The following is a 5,955-nucleotide window of genomic DNA, read 5'->3' on the forward strand; positions in this document are numbered from 1 at the left end:
CTGTGTGGAATAAGTTAGTTCTGTGTTGAAGCAGTTAAGAACAGCTGAGGTTGTTCTGAGAGAAAGAATAAGAGATCTGAGGGGAGCAGTGGCACAGTGGGTGGGGAGCAGTGGCACAGTGGGTATATCCCACTGCCTTAACATCTGAACTGTGTTAGTTCAAGCCCTGCACTGGTGTGAGCAGCCAGCCTGTTGTTCCCAGCTCATCGTCCACCAAGTGATTCGAAAGCTTCGGCGAGTAGATAAAATGGGAACCACTCCTTAGTGAGGGCGGGCACGCCAATCTCCCTTCTGGGAGGGCGTTAGCTGACGGTCGGATGTCCTGATCAAGGCTTGTAAGGTGAAACAAGCTTGCCGGCTACAGAAAGAACTCCTGCAATGGACGTTCCGGCCAGGCGGTGGCAGTGCGGCGATAGACATACGGGTCCTGGAACCTGGCCAGCAAGCAGCCATGCCGGAAAATGACGAAGCCAGCCAGAAGACGTTCTATATGTTGTCTTCCCTATCCCCTACAAACATTGTTAGTCCCTTGTCTATATTGAGTAACTGTACATCGCTTTGAGCCCACTGGGGAAAGCGATGAATAAATGGAAAGTATTATTATTATTATTATTATTATTATTATTAATAATAATAATAATAATTACGTCGAGGAAAAAGTATAGTTTAAGTGAAGAAATGTTATAGTAAAGTCTGGGTGTTATAACAGACTGGAAAGAGACAGTGAACCTATATGGCATTGAGATAAACAAATGATACAAAGTTACATGAAAAGATCCCTGTCCGTAAGGGAGAAGATTGTGTGTGATACACCAAGCAATTGTTCATTATTTACACATTACTAGTTACATTGTTCTACCCTCTTATTTATGATTTATTTCAATAAATCCTCTTTCATTCAGGTATACCAGCTCTGAAATAAATACTTCTGCAGGACCACATAGTTCCTCGTAAGCCTTGAACTCGGTCTACCAAAATAGTAAGGACAACAGTAAAGTATAAAGGTTTGGAAATCCTTAAAATTTTCTGGTGGCAGCCGTATATACCCAGATAAACAGAATAAAAAGAACACTTTTAAAGAAAACCCAGTCCTCCCCAATAAGGAGGACGTCACACATGGCTAATACAAAAAGCAGGGCTATTTTTGGGCAGGAACGCACAGGAACGGAGTTCCGGCTGGCTTCAGAGTTGGCCACGCCTAAAGCCTCCCCCCCCCAAGTTCCCCAGGAGCCTCACAAGCTGTGGGACGCCTGGGGAAGCCAAACCATCCAGGGAGGGAAGGCAGTTTAAACTGCCTCCCCTCCTTGGGTTCCTCAGGCTCCCCACAAGTCGCAGGGCACCTGGGGAAGCCGATCCTGAGCGGGAGCTGTGCTGTCAGGGGTGTGGCCTAATATGCTAATGCATTTCTGCTGTTGGGTGTGGCCTATTATGCTTATGAGTTCCTGCTGGGCTTTTTCTACAAAAAAAACCCTGACAAAAAGTAGTATCTACATATTGATCTGGAAGGAATGTGTTCACTAATATTTGTTTCTAGTTAATGTGCATGGAATTGAGAGCCAGTGAGATGTAGTGGTTAAGACTGTCAACTAGTATCAATGGGTGACCTTGGGCCAGTCACATTCTCTCAGCCTAACTTGCCTCACAGGGCTGTTGTGCGGATAAAATGGAGGAAAGGAGAATTATGTAATCTGCTTTGGATTCTCTATCGGGAAGAAAGGCAGGTTACAAATGAAGTAAGTAAATAAAATAATTTAAAAAAACATTATTAATATGAGTGGAAGTTGTTAATACATAACTGTTGGCATCAATGGCCTTCCTATTTTCTTGATCTTCAGCATCAGAAGAAAAAAATAATAACCTAGAATAGAATCTTTGTGAGTACAATGGAACAAACAGATGTCTTTATTGATATAGGAAAGTCACATAGTTTGACATACTAATGTTCTGTGTGGCAGTAGCCAGCCAGCAAAGCCTTTGACCAAAATTTTCCATCATTATATATTTATGGTTTTTCAAATGTTACACAGAATTCCACTTTAGAGCTAAGCTCACTATATCAGCATGTTTTGATAGCCATTTGGGAAAGCTAGACGTAGGTACTGGGCCAGCCAATCAGGGAAGTGTGTTCAGTAGCAGGAGATGGACAATTCAGGCGCAGTACAGAGCTTCATTCTCCGTGTAACCATTTCCTTTGAAATGTTTTATGAAATAATTGTTTGCTTGTTTATGAAATCGTTGATTACCTAGGAAAGCAAAACTCTTGGGCGCAATTGTATGATGAACATCTACTTATAGTTATCCTGGGTGGAGGTGGTGACAGCACACAACCTTGATAGACTCATTCAGTGTTCTCATATATATCCTCTTTTTATATATAATACAAGATAAGCCCAGAAAAATTTACAATGAGTGTTTTGTAGGGTAGTAGTGATTGATCACTGATCAGTAGTCTGCTGTAACTGCTGTTGAAGGTGCTGGTGCACTTTCTGGTAGGTTGAGAGAAGATCCAATAAGAATCCATATAACCTCATGGCATGCATTCCCAGGTGAATCTGCAAGTTTCAAATATCAGAAGATTAGCAAAACATTGACTCCCTGTTACTGCAGTAGAGCTGGACTGCCCACATCAGTTTAGGCCTTTGTGTTCTTCCTTTCCAGCTGGGTCAGCATTTGCTGTTTCTGCCTGTCTGTTACAAACCAGTCAACCTTGTATCTTGCTTGCCTCCTTTTATTTTTTGCTCATTCCAGTTGCCTACATTGTAGGTGAGCAGTTACCTGGTGAGGTGTTTTCTTTCCCAAGAGTTGTTTTAAATTATTGCTAATAATGTAACTTCCTGCTTGGGTTTCTTCTGACAAGATCTTAAGAGCTTGCTTGTTTCCATTTCAGCTTTCTCCTTCCAATCGCATGCTCCAGTTCAGTTTGTCCCTCATTTAGAAGTCAGTTTCTGTACATGCTCATTTAATTGGAACAGGGTTTTTTTATGCCAGGGTACAGTCCGGACCGCTGTTTTCACTGCCAGCACTCTGTCTTGCAGAATATGAATTAAGTACAGATGAAATTGCTCCTGATCAAGTGCAGAGTTTAGTTTCTCTCACTACTGAATAACTACAGAGATTTCTTTTCCCCAGTCACAGATTAGGGAAAGGGCTTTGGGCTCAGTTGATGGTGTTTCCAAATCAACTTCAGTTCCTCTGTCTTTGACCTAGAAATTAAGCACTTTGTATCGTCTCACCCACAGCTGCTGCTGGCCTCTGTTGCCTCCATCTTCTGCTTACCAGCTGGGCTGAAACCGAGTGTCCCTGTTTCCTTTATTTTCATTAATACATGTTTTGGGGGTGAGACTTGATAAAGGTCTTTGAATGGAAAGTCCTTTTTTTCTTTTTTCATCTTCTATACGTGTGCTGCTTTTTGGGCTTCCCCCAAGCCTCTCCCTGTCCCTGGAGCAAACTTGCACACTGGAACTTGTGGCAACTACTATCTCTGGAAGCTGATTCAACTGCAACTGAAAGCAGCCGTCCTTCATGGAACAGAATCTCAAAAGAGCAGCATTTTACACAGTCTTATGGTGTTGTTTACAGAAGCTTCTCAAATGCCCCATTTGTGATACAAGCCTGGGAATATAAACTCTGTAATCATTGGGTGCCCTTGCATTGTTCACTTAGTCTCAATTATCTATCTAGAAAATGGGTCACAGTCCTGAGAGCCCATGTGGTACAGAGGTTAGAGAATCAGGCTATGATATGGGAGACCCACACTGTGGTTCCCCACTCTGTTGTGGAAGTTTGCTGGGTGATCTAGGGCCGGGCTTACCTACTCAGCCTCATCTACTTCACAGTGCTGTTGTGAGGATAAAACTGAGGGGATGGAAACAGCTTTGGGGCCCATTGGAGAAAAAGGTGGGATACTAACAAAGTAAATAAGATAAATAATAGACTGACGTGCTCATAGAATTGCTAATAATGACAAAATTCAGAATGCAAATTATAAAGCATTTTGCACAAACGATTAAGGAAATTACCTGCTACAGTTTTTGTATTCCATTGTAATCTGTCTACTGTAATCTTTGTTTAGCTTAATATTTATATTGTGGTATAATCAGACATTCACCATTCAACAGGATAAGCCACAGGCCCTTTTCACATTACTGTTCTAAACTGGATGTTATCTGTCATTGGTCCGGTTCCAAGTAAAGTGATACAAGGATGGAGGTGTCACACAGTGAATTTTCTTCCGTTAATGAGCCTTCTCTGAAGCACTCTGGCCATTTCAAACAGTGCCGCTTTTTTCACCTGTCCCTTTTCACTGCCGTGTGATCTTCCTCTGAGGTTTTAAAAGAAAACGTTCTAGAGCTAGTTTGGTGTAGTGGTTAAGTGTGCTGACTCTAATCTGGGAGAACCAGGTTTGATTCCCCGCTCCTCCACTTGCACCTGGCTGGATGACCTTGGGCAAGCTGTAGTTCTGATAAGAGCTGTCCTTGAAAAAGAGCAGTTTCTGTCAGAGCTCTCTCAGCCCCACCTACCTCACAGGGTGTGGGGAGGGGAAGGGAAAGGAGTTTGTAAGCCACTCTGAGACACCTTTGGGTAGTGAAGGGTGGGGTATAAATCCTCTTTTTATATATAATACAAAATTATATAATATATAATACAAAACCGGGCTTGATTCCCCACTTCTCCACTTGCACCTGCTGGATGACCTTGGGCAAGCCGTAGTTCTGGCACAGGTGTTCTTGAAAAAGAGCAGTTTCTGTCAGAGCTCTCTCAGCCCCACCTACCTCACAGGTTGTCTGTTGTGGGGAGGGGAAGGGAAAGGAGTTTGTAAGCCACTCTGAGATACCGTTCGGTAGTGAAGAGCAGGATATAAATCCAATCTCTTCTTCTTCTTCTATAGTGAGCACTACCTTGCTGAACCAGTCTTGCATTTTAGCTCTTCAGCGGCCCCAGTGAGATGCCTAGGTTCTCAGCCTCGTTTGCTTTGGAAGGTGGACTCTAGGGCATTGTACCCCACTGAGGTCCCTGTCCTCCCCAGTCTCCATCCCCAAATCTCCAGGAGTTTCCCTGCCTGGAACTGACAACCATACTCTACCCCCACCCCCACTTTAGCCAAGAAGGACCTGGCAACCCTTCCAAGCACACTGGATTGTTATCAGACCCGGGTTGCAATGAGAGTGTGCACACACACAAATGCAAGAGAATCTGAAAACATTGAATTGTAAATTGCAAGATATTTTAAAAATATTTTTTAAAATATTTAATTTTAAAAGGGAAAGATAACATCTCCCCCCCCACAAATTGAAACTTTCCCCCATGAAAACTGTGTTAGCAGAAAAAGGGTTTTCTGCTTCAGAGTTGTCATTTGAGAGCCTCCCGTGATTGGCACAGGAATAAATGTACTGAAGCCAGTGGAACCACTCTCATGTAAATCTGCATGTAAGGATGTTTACACTTTCCCCATGTATTCCAAAGAAGAGAGGCAAAGCAAACAATGAGAGTCTAGACATAAGAACATAATAGAAGCCAATGTTGGATCAGACCAATGGCCCATCCAGTCCAACACTCTGTCACACAGTGGCCAAAAATACCAGGTGCCATCAGGAGGTCCAGCAGTGGGGTCAGGACACTAGGAGCCCTCACACTATTGACCCCCCCCCAAGCACCAAATATACAGAGCATCACTTGCCCCGGAGTCCCTATCTATACCTTGTGGCTAATTGCCACCGATGGACCTCTGCTCCATATGCTTATCTAATTCCCTCTTGAAGCCATCCCTGTTTGTAGCTGCCACCACCGCCTGTGGCAGTGAATTCCATGTGTTAACCACTCTTTGGGTGAAGAAGTACTTCCTTTTATCTGTTCTACTCCGACCGCTCAGCTATTTCATTGAGTGCCCACGAGTTCTTGTATTGTGAGAAAGGGAGAAAACGTACCTCTTTCTCTACCTGCTGTATTCCATGCATA

Source organism: Gekko japonicus, unplaced genomic scaffold (genome assembly GCF_001447785.1).
Source record: "Gekko japonicus isolate JY-2015 unplaced genomic scaffold, Gekko_japonicus_V1.1 scaffold109, whole genome shotgun sequence".
NCBI classification, from domain to species: domain Eukaryota; kingdom Metazoa; phylum Chordata; class Lepidosauria; order Squamata; family Gekkonidae; genus Gekko; species Gekko japonicus.